Source organism: Triticum dicoccoides, chromosome 2B, assembly GCF_002162155.2.
Source record: "Triticum dicoccoides isolate Atlit2015 ecotype Zavitan chromosome 2B, WEW_v2.0, whole genome shotgun sequence".
In the NCBI taxonomy this organism is placed as follows: Eukaryota; Viridiplantae; Streptophyta; class Magnoliopsida; order Poales; family Poaceae; genus Triticum; species Triticum dicoccoides.
In genome coordinates this window covers 149,803,987-149,824,152 of record NC_041383.1, presented here as the reverse complement: position 1 = coordinate 149,824,152, position 20,166 = coordinate 149,803,987, and positions in this window count along the sequence as shown.

Here is a 20,166-nt window from a genome sequence, read left to right as displayed (position 1 = left end):
ACCCTCGCACAGGGTGGCGAAGGCGGCCAGTAGCACCACCATGTTCGGAGTGAGGTGGTGCGGCTGGAGCCCGTTGAACTCCAAGAAGGAGCGGAAGGAGCCGCTCGCCGGCAGCCCCAGGCCGCGCATGAGGTGCGACCAGAATATGACCAGCTCGCCCTCCTCCGGTGCCGGCCTTATTTCCCTCGCCGGCGCGGCGCGGGCTCGCACCAGGTGCGCGCCGGGGAGCCGATGTGTCTTGCGGAGTAGCTCGATGAGGTCGTCGTCCACCTCAGAGCCGTCCCACACGCCGGAGCACACGGCAGGAGCCGCGGCGGCAGAGGAAGAACTCATCGCGGCGGCGGCGACACGGTTTGGTGCGACGACGGCAAGAAAAGGAAGAGGCAAGAGGAGGCAGGGGAGCGGGGAAGAATGGGTGCGCGTGTTTCGTCGTCCCGCTCCTCCCGCCTACTTATAGGCCCGTAGGCTGAGAAGCCGATGGGGCGGGCGTGGGATTAACTGCGCGCGGGACCCGACGCCCCCCACGATTTACCCCACGAAGTTACTGCGTGCAGTAACGATGTGGGAAACCCAACCGTCCGCACGGCCGCAACGGATCCGTTTGCGGGCCGAGGCGCGGTAGTGGCGGGCCCCGCCCGATGGCCTGTCCCGTCGCGCATGTGGGTGAGCAGACTGCCCCTGCCGCGTGGCGCCGCACGACAGGTCCGCGGCAGGCGGCCGTGGGGAAGCGTCTCAGGCACGCCGCCTTGTTCCCGTCGTGCCGTTCAAACTCCTCAGGGGGCAAGACGGCCCACGGCGAGCCCGACTCCAAATAGTCGGCTTGAAGGAAGACGGCAAGCGGGGCCCCAAATTCCACCACCAGATGAATGAAACTGTTGAGGCCCCACGACGTATCACCCTCGGAGCCTCACCAGCTTTGGGGACTACTGTCAGAGTAATGGGCCACGGGTAGTCTAACCCGAGACCCAAAACCTTTCAAGACATCAGGGCAGGCTGCGCCCCGCAAGTCTAGGAGGCGACTCCAAGACGAGCCGAGTCCCAGAGGCGTCTCCAAGATAAAGCTGAGTCCCAGAGGCAACTCCAAGATGAGCCGAGTCCTAGAGGCAACTCCAAGACGAGCCGAGTCCCAGAGGCAACTCCCAGTTAAGCCGAGTCCCAGAGGCGACTCCAAGATAAGCCGACTCCTGGCCGGCGACTTTCGCGGAGGCCGGCTATGGGGAGTCGGTCTGCGACTCCAACCACCCTGTTAATTAAGGGCATGCATGGCCACAGTGCCCCATACCGACGGAGATCTTCGTCCGGCACGGCACTGTCGCCATGCCGGCCCTGACATCAGCTCTTGGGGGCGGAGCCCTGTGCCCACGATGGCCTGTCTGTACGGCCCGGAGACGGCGGGGCCTACCAGTCAGCGGGAGTACCGAAGACGGCGAGAGCGCCAAGAGGCGGACCCGTTGGGAGTCGGCCCCCAGGAGTCAGTCGGCCCCTCCCATGGGCCCCACACGCCATTAACCAGACACGATAGGGGAATGGCAACAGTGATCGCTCGACAGGCGGCGACACTGTTGCCATGACCCCATGACCAAGCCAGCGTCATTAGAAGCACGGCTACAGTAATCTGCAGCCGGCAAGACCCGCCCGCGGCGGACGAGGGCTGACGCCCTCGTACCAGGCCAGTCAGCGGGACCCACCAGTCGGCGGGCCCCAGGAGTCGGCGGAGAAGACGGCGGCCTGGGAGACAGACAGCTGGGACCCACACCCAGCCAGGTTTACCATTGTACCCCTGGGGGGTAGGCCTATATAAACCCCCGAGGGCACCCATGCAAAGGGTTCAGAATCCATTGGCACTAGACCAGATCATACAGGGAGGAGAAAGCTAGCCTTGCCTTCTCCTACCTCCAGAAACAGCTCTAGGGGCAGCCTTGTACTCACTCTGCCTTAGTGACCATGCGGAGGCCCCGCAGAGCAGCAGTAGGGGTGTTATCTCCTCGGAGAGCCCTGAAGCTGGGTAAGATCCGCCGGCGTGCATGTCTTCGCCTCATCCCGTTTCCAGGCACCGGCGATGTTCTACTCGCCCCCACCATGATAAGCCATCCTTTGGCATATGTCGCACCCAACTCCCGACAACAGCCAGGGAAGCAGAAAAGCTACGTCGAGTATCCAGGTAGTGTCCATTACGAGCATTATACCTGTTTTACATACCATTCCGCAGCCTACCCCTGGAGGGGGACATGTTAAATAGTCCCATCCATTGCTTATCGCACTATTTGTATCGTTCTGCTTTCATTGCAGTATTTTTTTTAATAAATAATGCATCGCTTTTTTGCATATCATTGCATTCCTTTTTCTATCTATATATGTTCACTTATGACATGTTGCATCCGTACGATTTGGTACAGCCAAATACACCAGGGGCTTAAGTTCCCCAAATTATGGTGTGATAAGTCCGAACACTTTCACAAGTGCGGCACCCCGAACTTATAGCATTATATGCATCGGCTCCGAATCATGTCTTGGGTCAATAGTTGGGTTTGCCCGGCTCCCATGTTTTGGTACCTTACGTTTCGTTATATCGGCTAAGGTAGCGCTAGGAGAACCATTGCGATTGTGCCCCAGTTGAGCTGGGTCGAGCACCTCAGTGGAGAAAGCTAAAACTGACTATCATGATAAGGCGAGAGCTGGTCGCTGTTCAAGAGGTTTTTTTGAGTCCTTAAAGACTTATGCCGCTTAGAGCGAGAAGCCGGCTTTGTCCGGCCCCAGGCGTGGATAGCGCCCCGAATTCGGTCTTCCGAACACTAGGGGCTTCGCCAAAATTTAAAATTATAAAATTCTATGGCTAAGTGGGAGTGTTCAAGCATTATAAGTCCGGTTGCCTCGTTCATTGTGTTGAGCGCCTCCCTAGAAGGACCCAAAAATGGGAACAAGAGCGCTCAAGTTTATCCCGAACACCCCAGCACTCGTGGCATGGGGGCTGAAGCCAACGACTTGCCATCTCTCAGATTTGATAAACGGCCACACAGAAGGTAATATTTTAAATTAACAAGTGTTGCTTAGCGCATATGAACAAAGTTTTCAGTGCACATGATAACAAAATGCGAGTCTACTAAAAAATTACATCTTTGGAGCATTCGCCCGCTATAAGGCGGGCACCCTTCAGGAGACCCTTATATTACATCTCGGGTGTGCGATGCTCCTTGACCGGCGGTGGCGCGTCCGTCACAAGATTCTCGGCGTCCATCTTGCCCCAGTGCACTTTAGCACGGGCAAGGGCCCGACGGGCACCTTCAATGCAGGCGGAGTTCTTGATGATTTCAACCCATGGACAGGCATCCACTAGCCGCCGCACCAGACCGAAGTAGCTCCCAAGCATGGCTTCTTTGGGCCACAGCCGAACTATGAGGCCCTTCATGGCCTGTTCGGCCACCTTGTGGAGCTCGACCAGCTGCTTCAGCTGGTCGCTCAGGGGCACCGGATGTCCGGCCTCAGCATACTGAGACCAGAATACCTTCTCCGTTGAGCTCCCCTCCTCGGCCCGTTAGAATGCGGCAGCATCAGACACACTGCAGGGCAGATCTGTGAATGCTCCTGGAGAGCTCCGGATTCGGGTAAGTAACAAGTAATTCACTTTCACGTGCTTGATTTGCATGAAGAATGCCTTACCCGCCGCTATCTTCTTTATCGCCTCAATCTCCTAGAGGGCTTTTTGGGCTTCGGCCTTGGCGGCTTTGGCACTCTCAAGAGCCGAGGCGATCTTGGACTCTCGATTCTTCGAGTCATGCTCCAAACTCTCGTGTTTTTCCACGAGAGCCTGGAGCTCTTGCCGCACCTCCGCCACCCGCGCCTCCTGCTTCTCTCGCTCGGTGCATACCGCAGCCGCATTGCGTTCGGCCTCGGACACCGCTTCCTTCAAGGTCGCCACCTCGTTCGTAGCCCCTGCAATACCCATGTTATTCCTGTCCTTTTTTGCAACCAAATCCTTTTCTATAAGGTATAACTTTAATAAAGGTATTACTTACCTTCCTTGTCCTCGAGTTGCTTTTTGGCACGCCCGAGCTCGTTCTTGGACCGCTCGTGTCACAGCCCTAGAATACTGCATGTAATTAGTTGCATCAGAGTGCATCATGCATCATGTTTAAATTCAGTTGAAATTTGAATTGAGGAATTTTCAAAGCCTCAGAGACCTTTTAAAAATGATCAACATTAAAATCTTCTCAAAGAAGCCCAAGAAAATGTTCCTGCTAAACCTTGAAAAATATTGGCAAGAATAAAGTTCAAACCAATATTTTTGGAGGCTTTAAAATATTTATTTTGGGCCTTTGAATTAAATTAATAACATATTTGAGTTGGACTAATTTCTGTTATATAAGGGATAAAGTTCAAATAATTTTTGTAAGTTTGCATGTGGCCTTGGACAAGTTTCCTGAGCTCACATAAAAATTTACAGAAAGTTCTAAATGATTTGATGCCTCAAATCAAATCAAACAAATTACAGAAAATAGCAAAACAGAAAGAACATTAGAAAGAAAGAGAGAGAGGAAGCCTACCTGGCGCTCACCTAAGCCCACCTGGCCTGGCCCAGCATGGCCCAGCCCACCACTGCCTGGCTCCCTGTCGCCTTCCTCCTCGTGCCAGTAGGCAGAGGAGGGACACCGCGACGTGCCCGAGCTCGCCACGCAGCTCCCTGGCCGCCTGCTTCGCTTGGACAGCGCGGCGATGCCTCGAAGCCACTCCTCGGCGCCGCCCCGACCCTGTCGACACCCCATTCTTCCCCCTTGCTCTCTCCCTCGCTCCCTGGACGCCATGGCCGACGCATCCGCGACCACGCCGTCGTAAAGCCCGCAGCCACGGCCGTCCACTCGACGCCTCTCCGTGCCCAGAAGCTTCACCGTCATCCGCTGCTCTGCCTCGACCGAGCCCGAGCGCTTGCTCGCCCCAGAGACGCTGCACCGAGCTATTCCGATCCGCCGTCGCCGGAGATCCCCCTCGTCGCCGTGACCTCTCCAGCTCTTCCCCGACCTCTCTGACCGGCCGTCGAGACCACTGTGAGCTGCTGCCCGTCCTCCCCCTCTCTGTTCCCTCTCTCGTGCACTGTACGCACCACACCGAGCTCACCGCACCCGCCACCGCCTGTGCTCACCGCCGGCGTGACTCCGGCCACGCAATGGCTCAGCCGTCACGTCCATCTTGCTCACTGCGCCGCTTAGAGCACGTAGGTGCCCATACGAGCTTCCCCGACCGCCGTAGCGCCGACCCCGAGCTCACCCGAGCTCCGGCGACCGCCAGGGTCGATGCCGGCGACCACTCTGGCCACCCCAGGGCCAACTGCCACCACCACCCGATGCGGACGTGCGTCTGCATCACGTAGATGCCCTCCGCCGGCCGTTTGGTCGCCGGAGACACACACCCGAGGCTCGCCACCACGGCTGGCCTCGCCGGCGTCAAGCCGCCGTTGGGTTTGACCCACTTTGACCACGGCGGGACCCCCCCCCCCATGTCCATGACAGGTGGGGCCGGCCTGTTAATTAGGCTAGGATTAGTGTTAACTAAATATTAGTTAGACTAATGACCTGACACGCAGGACCCCCAGGCCAGTTTGACCTGGACCAGCACGTTGACCTGCTTACGTCACCCTGACGTCATGCTGGCGCAATAATTCCTTTCTAGAATTTAAATAAATCTTAAATGAATTATTATTTTCAGAAAATGCCCAAAACTTCTAAAATTCATAGAAATTCAACCGTAACTCCAAATGAAATAAATTATATATGAAAAATTATCAGAAAAATCCAATCTATCCATCTATACCATTTTCATGCATGTTAGAACAACTTATAACTGCTGTCTAGCACAAGTCACATAAATGGAATTTAAACCTTCACATATGGAGTTTGAATTTGAACCTAGGGTTCAAACCAACTCCATTTAACTTGCTGCTAGTTGCATTAGCTCAAACCACAGCATATTGCCATGTCACATTCATGCATCATATTGTTGCATTGCATTGATTGTGTTTCTTCTTTATTTGCCGATAATTGTTCCCTCTCAGTAGACGTGGTTCTGACGATGAGATCGATGACACCGATGAAGAACTATATTATCTTCAGAAGTGCCAGGCAATCAAAACCCCCTTGTTCATTCTGATACAATCCTACTCTCTCGCCCTGCTCTCTTTTACTGCATTAGGACAACAACGAGTCATTTGTTACTTGCTGCGGTAGCTGAACCCCTTTATCCTCTGCATGACCTGCCATTGCCACAGTAAATAGATGAAACCCACTAGCATGAGTAGGAGTTGTTTGAGCCCTGTTGTGCCTACTCATTCATGCTTGTTTGTCATGCCTGCTATTGCTTAGAGTTGTGTCAGGTCTGATTCATCCGGGATGAATCAGAGGTGTGTGAACATGTCCTCCTGTGTGTGAGCTAAGTGTGTGAACACGATTTGGTAAATGTAGCGGTGAGAGGCCATGTAGGAGTACATGGTGGGTTGTCTCATTGCAGCCGTCCTCAGGAACTGAGTTCTGTGTTTGTGATCCATGATTCAGCTACTACCGCGCATTGGGCCCGAAACCAATGGACCCTCTCGGCTTCTTGATCACCCTTGTCCTCTGTCCAGGAGTTGCAAGTAGTTTCTGGTGTTTGTAGTATGCTGGAGGCCGTGGGCAGCGCTGACCGGAGGGGTGGGCTGTGATGCGGTAGGCACGTGGCATGGTGTACCGGGCGCCCGTTTGGTGTCTCGGGAACCCTGTTCACATCGTTTGGGGCTGTGAGCGAAACCCCGGACGGATCTCCTCATGGATGGAACCCGAATAGGCGATAAACCTGGACTAGAGACTTGAGTGTTTCGGCAGGTCGTGGCCGACACCCATGTTGGGCTTCCGCTTGAAGGTTGCCGAGTACATGTCGTGTAAACGGCGGTAAGTGGTGAGAGCGTGTGTGAAGAAGTACACCCCTGCAGGGTTAACATCATCTATTCGAATAGCCGTGTCCGCGGAAAAGGACTTCTGGGTTGCCTATATCAGTTCATAGACAAGTGAAAGTGGATACCTTAAAATACGCAAGATAAGCGTGAGTGCTATGGATGGCGTTCTCGTGGGGAGACGGGAGCGGATCCATAGTGGTGTATTGATATGGTGAATATGTGGACTCGTGTGCGGCACCTCAAGAGTTACTTGCAATCATAGTTTAGGTTAGCCACTGAGTCAAAGCTGGCTTGCTGCAGTTAAACTCCACCACCCTCTTTGTTGATAATGATGCATATGTAGTTAGTTCTGATGTAAGTCTTGCTGGGTACATTTGTACTCACGTTTGCCTATTTTACGTTTTTGCAGAGAGACTTCAGTCTCGCTAGTAGTTCCGCGTGGACTTCGACGTTTAGCTTGTTACCTCAGCTATGATCTTGTGCCCTCGGCAGGATCTGGTAGATAGTCAGGCTTCTCAGCCTTTTTCATTTATAGATGTCTATACTCAGACATGATAGCTTCCGCTTGTGCTTTGATTTGTATGCTCTGAATGTTGGGTCATGAGACCCCTGTTTGTAATATCTCGCTCCTCGGAGCCTAATGAATACATACTTGTGTCGTAGAGTCATGTTGTGATGCCTTGTTGTATTTGCACATATCGAGCATATTGTGTGTATGTTATTGAAATGCTTGGTATGTGAGGGATCTGACTATCTAGTTGTTTATCATTAGTAGCCCCTCTTACCGGGAAATGTCTTCTAGTGTTTCCACCGAGCCATGGTAGCTTGCTACTGCTCCGGAACACCTAGGCTGGCCGGCATGTGTCCTTCTTCGTTCATGTGTCTGTCCCTTCGGGGAAATGTCACGCGATGAATACCGGAGTCATGTTAGCCCGCTACCACCCGGTTCACCAGAGTCCTGCTAGCCCAGTGCTACAGCCTGGATTCACTCGCTGAAGACCGACACGTTCGATGTTGGGTCATGGATGCCTGTCCCTGTAAGTTTGTGCCACTTTGGGTTTATGACTAGCCATGTCAGCCCGGGCTCCTTATCATATGGATGCTAGCGACACTATCATATACGTGTGCCAAAAGGCGCAAACGGTCCCGGGCAAAGGTAAGGCGACACCCGTGGGAATACCGTGCGTGAGGCCGCAAAGTGATATGAGGTGTTACATGCTAGATCAATGTGACATTGAGTCGGGGTCCTGACAGCTCGAGGCTCTGCTTCAATGCATTGACCTCCACGGTCAGTGCGGCAGAGGTCAGCAACGCAGCCTGCATTCCCATATTGACATACTTATGTTAGACTCCTGTGTATATCTCATTAGATCCTCAGTTCGGCTTTTCTTTCCGAACACCGAACTGAGCATCAGGGGCTACTGTCTATGCGGTACTATTTTACATATCTTAAATTCCTTAACTCAAAGCCTGTTAAAAGGCTGGTACAGGCTTCAGTCAGCCCGCTCTTGGCGGACTGAACTTTCTCAATCACCGCACTCATAACAGTGCGGTGTTCCTCGTCGATGGAAGCGCTGTTGAGCGCTTCCAGCAAATTATCCGGCGCCTCCGGTTGGACGGAGGTCACCGGCATCACTGTCTCGCCCTTCTTACGAAGGGGCCGCCCGCCGGACTCCAGAACCACCAAAGGTTCCAGTGCGGAGTCCGGTCCAAAGTCCGGGAGATTGCCCTGCAGCACCTCCGGGACCTCCTCCTCCGGGCTGGTCCCTTTCTGGGACCCTGCCTCTGCGTCGTCTGCGTCACAGGGGGAGGAGGCGGTCGGAAGTGAAGCGCTATTCACATCCGACGAACCCAGGAACCCGCTCGACGAAGCGGGGAGATCGTCCTTGGGCGGGCTACAGGGTTGTATTCGGTGTTAGAAGACACTATGCGACAAAAGAGAAATCATGGGTTGTTATGGAATCCGGACACTTACGATCTCCCCAGGGGCTTGGCCCTCAAAGGCCACTCATCTTCGCCATCGTCGGCGTTGGTGGAACAGTCCGGAGGAAGGGTCCTTCCCTTCTTGGACCCTTCGGCCTCCCCCATTGGGGAAGTCTTCCTCTTCTTCTCTCGCCCCGCTGGGGGAGAGGCCTCCTTCTTCTCCTCTTCGTCTTCACGGGAGGAGTCCGCCTGGAGTCATCGGACGATGAGTCCTATAACACCTGGCACCGGGAACTCCTCCGAGTTCCCGTGGCCTTCTTGGCCTTCTTCTCTGGCACCACGTAAGGCGCCGGAACCAGTAGCCCCGTTAATTGGGCGTCCGCTGGGTCTTCTGGTAAGGGAGCCGGACAGTTAACCTGCCCAGACATCTTTTTCCAGGCCTGTTAAAGGTAAAGGGAGTTTAGATCCCGCATAGAGTCAAACTATGGAAAACAAGCATCCCGTAAAGGGTAAAATAGCTTACCTCGCCGGCTTGACGCTGCGAGCTGAATCCGCGATCTACGGTAGCGGATGCGGGAGCCTCGGCACCCTTGAACAGCACCATCCAGGCCTCTTCGTACGTAGTGTCGAAAAGCCTGCTCAAGGTCTGGTGCTGTGCCGGATCAATCTCCCACAAGTTGAAAGCCCGTTGTTGGCACGGGAGAATCCGGCGGATGAGCATGACCTGGACTACGTTGACAAGCTTGAGCTTCTTGTTCACCAGGGTTTGGACACGGGATTGGAGTGCGGTTAGCTCCTCCAAATCGCCCCATGTCAGGCCCTTCTCTTTCCAGGAGGTGAGCCGTGTGGGGATGCCAGATCTGAATTCGGGGGCCGCTGCCCATTCAGGGTCGCGCGGCTCGGTGATGTAGAACCACCCCGATTGCCACCCTTTGATGGTTTCCATGAAGGCTCCCTCGAGCCATGTGATGTTGGGCATCTTGCCCACCATGGAGCCTCCGCACTCCGCTTGGCGGCCGCCCACTACCTTTGGCTTGACAATTAAAGTCTTCAGCCATAAACCGAAGTGGAGCTGGATGCAGAGAAAGGCCTCACACACGACGATGAACGCCGAGATGTTGAGGATGAAATTCAGGGCCAGATCATGGAAATCCATGCCATAGTAGAACATGAGCCCCCGGATAGACGGGTGGAGTGGGAAGCCCAGTCCGCGGAGGAAATGGGGAAGGAACACCACCCTCTCATGGGGCCTGGGGGTGGGGATGAGCTGCCCCTCATCGGGGAGCCAATGCGCAATGTCGTTGGACAAGTATCCAGCCTTGCACAGCCTTTTGATGTGCCCCTCCGTGACGGAGGAGGCCATCCACTTGCCTCCCGCTCCGGACATGATTGGAGAAGGTCGAGGCGAGATGTGCGGACTTGGGCGCTGGAGCTCGAGTGAGCGGAGATGGATAAGCAGAGGAGGAAGAAGGCGTAGGTAAAAAGGTGGATCCTTATCCCCTTATAGGGGCGGACGAAGCTATGCGTCCCACCAGCCTGGTAAAACTCGCTTATCTCCCAAGCGCCGCAATCAATGGCGCGGTTGGGTTACCCACGCCCGTATTGATGAGAATCCCAGAATATGGGGACACGATCTCTGCTTCGACAAGACGTGCCAAGGAAACCGCTTCGCTAAACTCGTTGAGGTGGGACAATAAAAACAATTCAAATAAAGGCTTGGCTGCGGTGTGACATCATGCCACGAGATACGTCAGCAGATTGAACTTGTGTAAATATTATTCTCTCTATGGTGGTATGTGGAACTTATTTTGCAGAGTCGGACACTATCCTCGTGTTTGAAATCTTCTATGAATTATTCGGAGGAGGAACCCGCCTTGCAATGCCGAAGACAATATGCACGCCGGACTCATCGTCATTGAAGCCTGGTTCAGGGGCTACTGAGGGAGTCCTGGACTAGGGGGTGTCCAGATAGCCGAACTATCATCTTTGGCTGGACTCCAAGACTATGAAGATACAAGATTGAAGACTTCGTCCCGTGTCCGGATGGGACTTTCCTTGGCGTGGAAGGCAAGCTTGGCGATACGGATATGTAGATCTCCTACCATTGTAACCGACTATGTGTAACCCTAGCCCTCTCCGGTGTCTATATAAACCGGAGGGTTTTAGTCCATAGGACGAACAACAATCATACCATAGGCTAGCTTCTAGGGTTTAGCCTCCTCAATCTCGTGGTAGATCTACTCTTGTACTACCCATATCATCAATACCAATCAAGCAGGAGTGGGGTTTTACCTCCACCGAGAGGGCCCGAACCTGGGTAAAAACATTGTGTCCCTCGTCTCCTGTTACCATCCGCCTAGACGCACAGTTCGGGACCCCCTACCCGAGATCCGCCGGTTTTGACACCGACAGGTCCTGAACCATGCATCTAAGGCTAATGGTAACAGGAGGCAGGGGACATGATGTTTTACCCATGTTCGGGCCCTCTCGATGGAGGTAATACCCTACTTCCTGCTTGATTGATCTTGATGATATGAGTATTACAAGAGTTGATCTACCACGAGATCGTAGAGGCTAAAACCTAGAAGTTAGCCTATGATTATGATTGTTGTTGTCCTATGGACTAAACCCTTCGATTTATATAGACACCGGAGGGGGATAGGGTTGCACAGAGTCGGTTACAGAGAAGGAGATCTAGATATCCGAATTGGCAAGCTTGCCTTCCACACAAAGGAGAGTCCCATCTAGACATGGGACGAAGTCTTCAATCTTGTATCTTCATAGTCCAACAGTCTGGCCAAAGTATATAGTCCGGTTGTCCGAGGACCCCCTAATCCAGGACTCCCTCAATCGCCAAAAGCCCCTTCTAAGGCAATCTTACCAACTAGATATGCTGACTTACCAAGTACCATGCCATGAAAGACTGTAGAGGATGGCTTAAGATCTGTGTCTGTCAAATTCATACGTTGAAAGGTATCATAATAAAGGATACTGATACTGCTGCCTCCATCCATGAGCACCTTAGTGAATTTATAACCCCCAACTTGAGGGGCAACCACCAATGCCAGCTCACCCGGATTATCAACCCGGGGTGGGTGATCATCGCAACTCCATATAATTGGCTGCTCTGACCACCGCAAATGTCGACGCACCGCCGGTTCAACTGCATTGACCGCACGTTTATGAATCTTCTGATCTTGCTTGCAAAGGCTTGTGGTGAAAACATGATATTGGCCGCTGTTAAGCTCTTGGGATTACTCTGATATCCTGACTGTTTTTGTTGGTTACCCTGACTGGGCTGCTGATTATAACTGCCCTGATTACCCTGTCCTTGATATCCAGAACTTGAGCCACCGCCCCCAAACCTGGGCCCGTGTGAGCCGGATCCTGACACGCCATGCGGGCCATCATTGTTATTATGATTCTGATGAAAGCCGGAGTTCTTGTATTCCTTCATTATAAAACAATCCTTCCACAAGTGGGTTGATGGTTTACCCGGGAAACTATGTTTTGGGCAAGGTTCATTTAACATCGCTTCTAGGTTAAATCTCGGTCCTCCAAACTACGGCTTACCCTTACGATGATGATTATTACGTTGTGTATTGGTGTTGTCCACAAAGTCTGACCCGTCGTCGGGTTGCTTTAGTTAGCCACCATTGCCCTGGTTAAGACCTGTCACATTTTGCTACCGACCCTTGTTATTACCATTCTTCTTCCCCTTGTTGGACTTCCCATCATCGGACCCGAGATCTTTGGTGTTGTCTGAGTCAGGACACTTGATGACGGCCGCCATAAGCTCTCCCATGTCATTACAGTGGCGTTTAAGCCGCCCCAACCTTTTATTGAGGGGGGGGGGTGAAACGGCAATTTTTCTCTAGAATCAGAACAGCAGATCCGTCATTGATACTATCCGATGAGTGGATAATGGCTAAAACCCGGTGAACCCAGTGGTGGGCCTACTCATCCTCTCGCTGCATGCTAGCGTCCAGATCTACAATTGATAGGGGTTCTTTACATGTGTCTTTAAAATTCTGAATAAAGCACGCCTTCAACTCAGCCCATGAATTGATAGAATTGGCGGGTAACCCCTGCAACCAGGTCCGAGCCGGCCCATCCAGCATCATGGTGAAGTACTTGGCGCATACGGCATTAGTCACATCTAACATCTCCATCACCAGCTCGTAGCTCTCAATCCAGGCCTCGGGTGGAAGATCAGCTGTGTAATTAGCCACCTTACAAGAGCCTTTAAAATCCTTAGGCAGACATTCATTACGTAGAGCCGGCACTAGACACGATACACCAATAGTCCTGGAAGTCATCCAAGCCGCCACAGACACCGAAGGGTTTAACTGAAGCTGCTGATGAGCCGCTAATTGTGTCGGTGGGAAATGACACCTATGGGATCACTGGAATCCCTACTACGGTTGCGGGGCGTGGGGATCGTGAGAAGAGCAGGACTAGCAGACAACACAAATGGGATTTACCCAGGTTCGGGACGCAAAGATGCGTAAAACCCTACGATCCTGCTTTGGTGGATGTATTTAGTGTTCTTGAGCTCTTGAACTAGCTCTGGGTGCTGCTAGGTTCGAAAGAGCTGAATCCTTCTCCAGTGCACCATGGGCCTCCTTTTATAGGCGAAAGGGGCTGCCGCAGTGGCACACAGGAGGTGGAAAGTGCTACAGTGTTGCGAGCTTATCGCTGGTATTACAGGACAAAGTGCATTTAATGTGAGGCTTAGGTGTCCCTTCGCTATATCAGGGACGGGAGCGAGGCCCGTCCCGTCCGTCGCCGCTCCTCCTCTCTTCGACACGTGCCCTGGCTAGCGGTGCATGCGGTGCCATGTAGGCAAGCAGGCAGCTGAGGTGGCGCGGCCTCCAGGAAGGGCATGTTGCCACGCAGGTGCCTACCCAGCTGGTTGGGTCGGCAGCTGCATGCGGATGGCGGCAGAGTCTTGGCATGGCCTGGCAGTGGCCCTACTGGCGCGCTTGGCGAGGGTCTTGTCGAGTGGCCCGGCAAGGGTCTTTCCGGGTGGCCCAGCAAGGGTCTTGCCGTGGCGCGCTGGCGTCCCCGGCAAGGATCTTGCCAGGGGTCTTGTGGGTTCCTACGGTGAGGATGGTTGCCTTCCTATCCTCATTAGATCTTGTTTATTCTTTGTTTCACAAAGATCTGCATGCCACCACGGAGGTGCCTCCCGAGCCCTGTCCCAACACATTTGTTTAGCATTGGTGGGCTTTAAGGTGGCTTGCTCGGCTGGTGGGGGCGAGCTGCCCCGGCAAGGGTCTTGCCGAGGCCGCTGAGGCTGCCCCGGCAAGGGTCCTTGCCGGGGAAACCTGCCTCGTCCATCTGATCTTTGTGGCCTTGATCCTTGTCATTGCTCTGTTTGTTTTGTGCCTTCGGCTTCTCTCCGGATTCCCTTTCCTGCCCTGTTATGCGTGGCCGTGGCGGGTGGCTCTGACTGCCCGTGCACAAGTAAAGGGGTCAGAAGGAGAGCCCCTACTTTTATACACCGACAGGAGCCCCCGGGCCTGGGCCATACAAAAGCGCATCACGTTGTTGGGCCAGGCCCAGAACGGTGCGCGAGCAGTTGGGGCGTATTTTACCGTGGTAACTTCTCCGTCCGCTGCGCTTCCCCACGACCTGTGTTGAACGCGCGATTTGGGGGTTGTGTGCGCGTGCGTGACATGGGAGGCATGCGTGGGATACCGTCCGCATGCATTTCCTTCCTCTAGGCCCAAATAATGGTGAAGTGTCCTGTAGTCGACGTTCACATAACACCACTAGAGGAAAAGACAACATACATCTCATCAAAATATCGAACGAATACCAAATTCACATGACTACTAATAGCAAGACTTCACCCATGTCCTCAGGAACAAATGAAACTACTCACAAAGCGTATTCATGTTCATAATCAGAGGAGTAATAATATGCATTAAGGATCTGAACATATGATCTTCCACCAAGTAAACCAATTAGCATCAACTACAAGGAGTAATTAACACTACTAGCAACCCACATGTACCAACTTGTGGTTTTGATAGAAGATTGGATACAAGATATGAACTAGGGTTTTGAGAGGAGATGGTGCTGGTGAAGATGTTGATGGAGATTGACCCCCTCCCGATGAGAAGATCGTTGGTGATGACGTTGGTGATGATTTCCCCCTCCCGAAGGGAAGTGTTCCTGGCAGAACAGCTCTGCCAGAGCCCTAGATTGGTTCCGCCAAGGTTCCGCCTCGTGGCGGCGGAGTTTCGTCCCGTAAGCTTGCCCACGATTTTTCCAGGGTAAAAGCTCTCATATAGCAGAAGATGGACACCGGAGGCCCACCAGGGGGCCCAGGAGACAGGGGGCGCACCCAGTAGGGGGGGGCGCCCCCCACTCTCCTGGCCAAGGTGTGGGCCCCCTGATGTATTTCTTTCGCTCAATAATTCTTATTAATTCCAAAAACATGTTTCGTGGTGTTTCAGGATTTTTGGAGCAGTGCAGAATAGGTTTCCAATGTTTGCTCCTTTTCCAGCCAGAATTCCAGCTGCCCGCATTCCCCCTCTTCATGGTAAACCTTGTAAAATAAGAGAGAATAGCCATAAGTATTGAGATATAATGTGTAATAACAGCCCATAATGCAGTAAATATTGATATAAAAGCATGATGCAAAATGGACGTATCAAATCCCCCAAGCTTAGACCTCGCTTGTCCTCAAGCGGAAGCCGAAATCGAAAAATATGTCCACATGTTTACAGATAGAGGTGTCGATAAAAATAAAATATGGACATGAGGGCATCATGATCATTCTTATAACAACAACATATATAGATTTTATCATATGATTTCCTATGCTCAAGTGACAATCAATTCACAATGTCAGGTATGGTTCAAAAACTTCATCGGGAACTAACAAACTATAATCTCAGTCATTGAAGCAATTGCAATTTATCATAATATCAGAAAGAGTCAACAATAGAGCTTTTCAGCAAGTTCACATACTCAACTTTCTTGTAGTCTTCTATAATTGCTAACACTCACGCAATACTTGTGGTTATGGAGTTTCAGCCGGACACTGAGAAAGATAGGGGCTTATTGTGTTGCCTCCCAACGTATTCACCTTTAGGTGATGTCAACAATAATAGCCCATGCTAACTTACATCCAATTGGATATATATATCATGATCTTTCAAACACGAGGAGCTTGCCAAAGGATAAAATGAAAAAAGGAAAGGTGTGGATCACCTTGACTCAAGCATAAAGTAAAAACATAAAGTAAAAGATAGGCCCTTTGCAGAGGGAAGCAGAGGTTGTCATGTGCGTTTAGGGTTGATGCACAAAATCTTAATGCAAAAGAACGTCACTTTATATTGCCCCTTGTGTGTGGACCTTTATTATGCAGTCTGTCGCTTTTATTACTTCCACAACAAGATCGTACAAAGCTTATTTTCTCTGCACTAATAAGTCATACATATTTAGATAGCAATTTTTATTGCTTGCAACATGACAAGTTACTTGAAGGATCTTACTCAATCCATAGGTAGGTATGATGGACTCTCATGGCAAAACTGGGTTTAAGGATATTTGGAAGCACAAGTAGTATCTCTACTTGGTGCAAGGAATTTGGCTAGCATGAGGGGGAAAGGCAAGCTCATCATGTTTTGAAGGTCAATGACAATATACTTTAACTGAGATGTGTGAAAACATAAACAATTATGTTGTCTTCCTTGTCCAGCGTCAACTCTTTTAGCATGTCATACTTAATGAGTGCTCCCAATCATAAAAGGTGTCCAAGATATATATTTATATGTGAACCCCTCTTTCCTTATTACTTCCTATTAATTGCAACGATGACCAAGACTATGTTTATCAACCCTCAACAATTTTTATGCCTCATACTTTCTATGTGTGAAGTGATCACTAATCATAAGATCAATATGAACTCTTTTATTTTTTCTACTTCTCAAGATCATACCAACATAGCAAAGCCCTTGACTCAACACTAATCTTTATTATAGATAGCTCACGGACTCGATTACAAAAAGAGATCACAAAGCAAAACTCAAAACTACTTGATATCAACACTTCAATCTACTAGATCAAGATACTACTAAAGGGATCGAACTAAATAAAATGGTAAAGATAGGAGTGTGATGGTGACACAATACCGGGGCACCTCCCCCAAGCTTGGCAGTTGCCAAGGGGAGTGCCCATACCCATGTGATTATGTCCTCGGAGGTGGTGAAGTAGGAGTTGTTGATGATGTAGGCTTGTCGTCCATCTTCCAAGGCATAGGCTCTCCATCATATAAGGATGATCGATGTCTCCGGGATCGTTAAATCTGCAGCCAAACTCATCCTCTTGAATCTATATCCATACTCACAGTTCTGGTTTTGCAGATCATACATCTCGGCTTGGAGGTGCTCGGTTTTCTCTTGAAGCTTGAAGATGGTCTCCCCAATGACTTTGGCATCCATCTTGTGGTTGTTCGTGAACTCCGTGATCATCATCTGGTTGGCGTTGAGTCCACGCTCCACCATCCCTTGGCACTTGAAAACTTGCTGCTCCACACTTCCGGTACGCCTTGGTCCCTCCTCATCGCGGATGTGCAGCATCCCCTCACGCATCTCAATGGTTTGAGGGTGTTGCAGCACCTCCGCGAGATAGGGGTTGATAACCCTCTCGAAAAACTTGTCCTTGGGAGCGCTTGGAGATGACATGATGCTCTAGATCTAAAACAGAAATAGCTCGAAACGAAAACAGAGGATATTTGCGTGATACGGTGGTCAAAACCTTCGGGAGTATATATAATGAATTTTTACCGACCAAAATACGTAACGTGCAAGAAAACGGAGTCCGGGAGGCACACGAGGTGTCCACGAGACAGGGGGGCGTGCCCAGTAGGGGGGCGCGCCCTCCACTCTCGTGGGGGCCTCGTGTCCCTTTCGGACTACTTCTTTCTTCCTAAAATTCTTAAATATTCCAAAACTGATAAAAATTGCCATTGGAGTCATTTTGGAGTCGGTTTACTTACCGTACCACATACCTATTCCTTTTCGGAGTCTGGAACATTCTGGAAAATGTCCCTTATGTATTCCTTCGGGGTTACGGTTTCAACAATATTAGTTTCACCATTGACAGGATTACCTGAAATATAATGTTTAATTATTTGACCGTTTACCACCCTTGGATTTGTGCCTTCGAAGTTGTTGATTTTTATGGCACCAGAACGGTAGACCTCCTCAATAACTGTCGGGGGTTGGGTGCGACATATGCTAAGGGATGGCTTATCATGGTGGGGGCGAGTAGAACGTCGCCGGTGCCTGGAAACGGAATGAGGCGAAGACATGCACGCCGGTGGATCTTACCCAGCTTTAGGGCTCTTCGAGGAGATAACACCCCTACTACTGCTCTGCGGGGTCTCCGCATGATCACTAAGGCAAAGTGAGTACAAGGTTGCTCCTTGAGCTGTTTCTGGAGGTAGGAGAAAGCAAGGCTAGCTCCCTCCTTCCGATATGATCTGGTCTAGTGCTAATGGATTCGAACCCTTTGCATGGGTGCCCTGGGGGTTTATATAGGCCTACCCCCCAGGGGTACAATGGTAAAACCGGCTGGGCGCGGGTCCCAGTCGTCTGTCTCTTAGGCCGCCGTGTTCTCCGCGGACTATTGGGGCCCGCCGACTGGTGGGCCCTACCGACTGGCCTGGTACGGGGCCATCAGCCCTTGTCCGCCGCGGGCGGGTCTTGCCGGCTTCGGATCACTGTAGTCGTGCTTCTAATGACGCTGGCTTGGTCATGGGGTCATGGCAACAGTGCCGCCGCCTGACGGGCGATCACTATTGCCATTCCCCGTCGTGTCTGAATAATGGCGTGTGGGGCCCGTGGGAGGGGCCAGCCGAGTCCTGGGGGCCGACTCCCAACGGGTCCGTCTTGTGGCGCTCTCGCCGTCTTCTGTACTCCCGCCGACTGGTGGGACCCGCCGTCTCTGGGTCGTACAGACAGGCCATCGTGGGCACAGGTCTCCGCCCCCAGGGGCTGATGTCAGGGCTGGCATGGCAACAGTGCCGCGCCGGATGGAGATCTCCGCCGGTACGGCGCACTGTGGCCATGCTTGCCCTCGATAAACAGGGCAGGAATGGGCCGCGTGGTGGCCGTTCCCCGTCCCGTCCATTATCGCGAAGGTACGGGGTGGTTGGAGTCATGGGCCGACTCCCTATAGCCGGCTTCTTCGGAAGTCGCCGGCCAGGAGTCGGCTTATCTTGGAGTCGTCCCTGGGACTCGGCCGCGAGGGGCAGTCGGCAGCGTCGTCGCCGACTCTCGGAAGGCGGCTCGTCATCTTGGGGCTCGAGGGGTGCAGCCTGCCCTGATGTCTTGAAAGGTTCAGGGACTCGGGTTAGCCTACCCGTGGCCCATTACTCCGACAGTAGTCCCCGAAGCTGGTGAGGCTCCGAGGGTGATACGTCGTGGGGCCTCAACAGTTTCATCCTTCTAGTGGTGGAATCTGGGCCTTGCTTGCCATCTTCCTCGGGCCGACTAACTGGAGCCGGACTCGTAGAGGGTCGTCTTGCCCCCTAAAGAGTTTGAATGTCGCGGCGGGATCCAGGCAGCGTGCCTGATACGCTTCTTCACAGCCGCCCGTTGTGGACCCGTCGCGTGGCGCCACGCGGCAGGGACAGTCTGCCCACCCACGCACGCGACGGGACAGGCCGTCAGGCGGGGCCCGCCACTACCGCGCCTCGGCACACGAACGGATCCGTTGTGGCCGTGCGGACGGTTGGGGTTCCCACGTTGTTACTACGCGTAGTAACTTTGTGGGGTAAATCGTGGTGGGCGTGGAGTCCTGCATGCAGTTAATCCCACGCCCGCCCCATCGGCTTCTCAGCCCATTAGACTATAAGTAGGCGGGGGGAGGGGGCCGCGAAGCACGCGCGCCCATATTACCTCCTCCCCCGCTTCCTCTCGCTTCTTCTTCCTCTTGCCGCCGTCGTGTCGAACCACGCCGCGCCCGCAGCGATGAGCTCTTCCTCCGCCGTCGCGCCTCCTGCCGTGCGCTCCGGCGTGTGGAACGGTTCCGAGGTGGACGAGGACCACATCGAGCTCCTCCGCAAGACGCGCTGGCTCCCCGGCACGAACCTAGTGCGGGCCCATGCCGCACCGGCGAGGGAGATATCACCGGCGCCGGAGGAGGGCGAGCAGATCATATTCCGCTCGCACCTCATGCGCGGCCTAGGGCTGCCGGCGAGCGGCTTCTTCCGCTCATTCTTGGAGTTCCACGGGCTCCAGCCGCACCACCTTACTCCGAACATGGTGGTGTTGTTGGCCGCCTTCGCCACCCTGTGCAAGGGC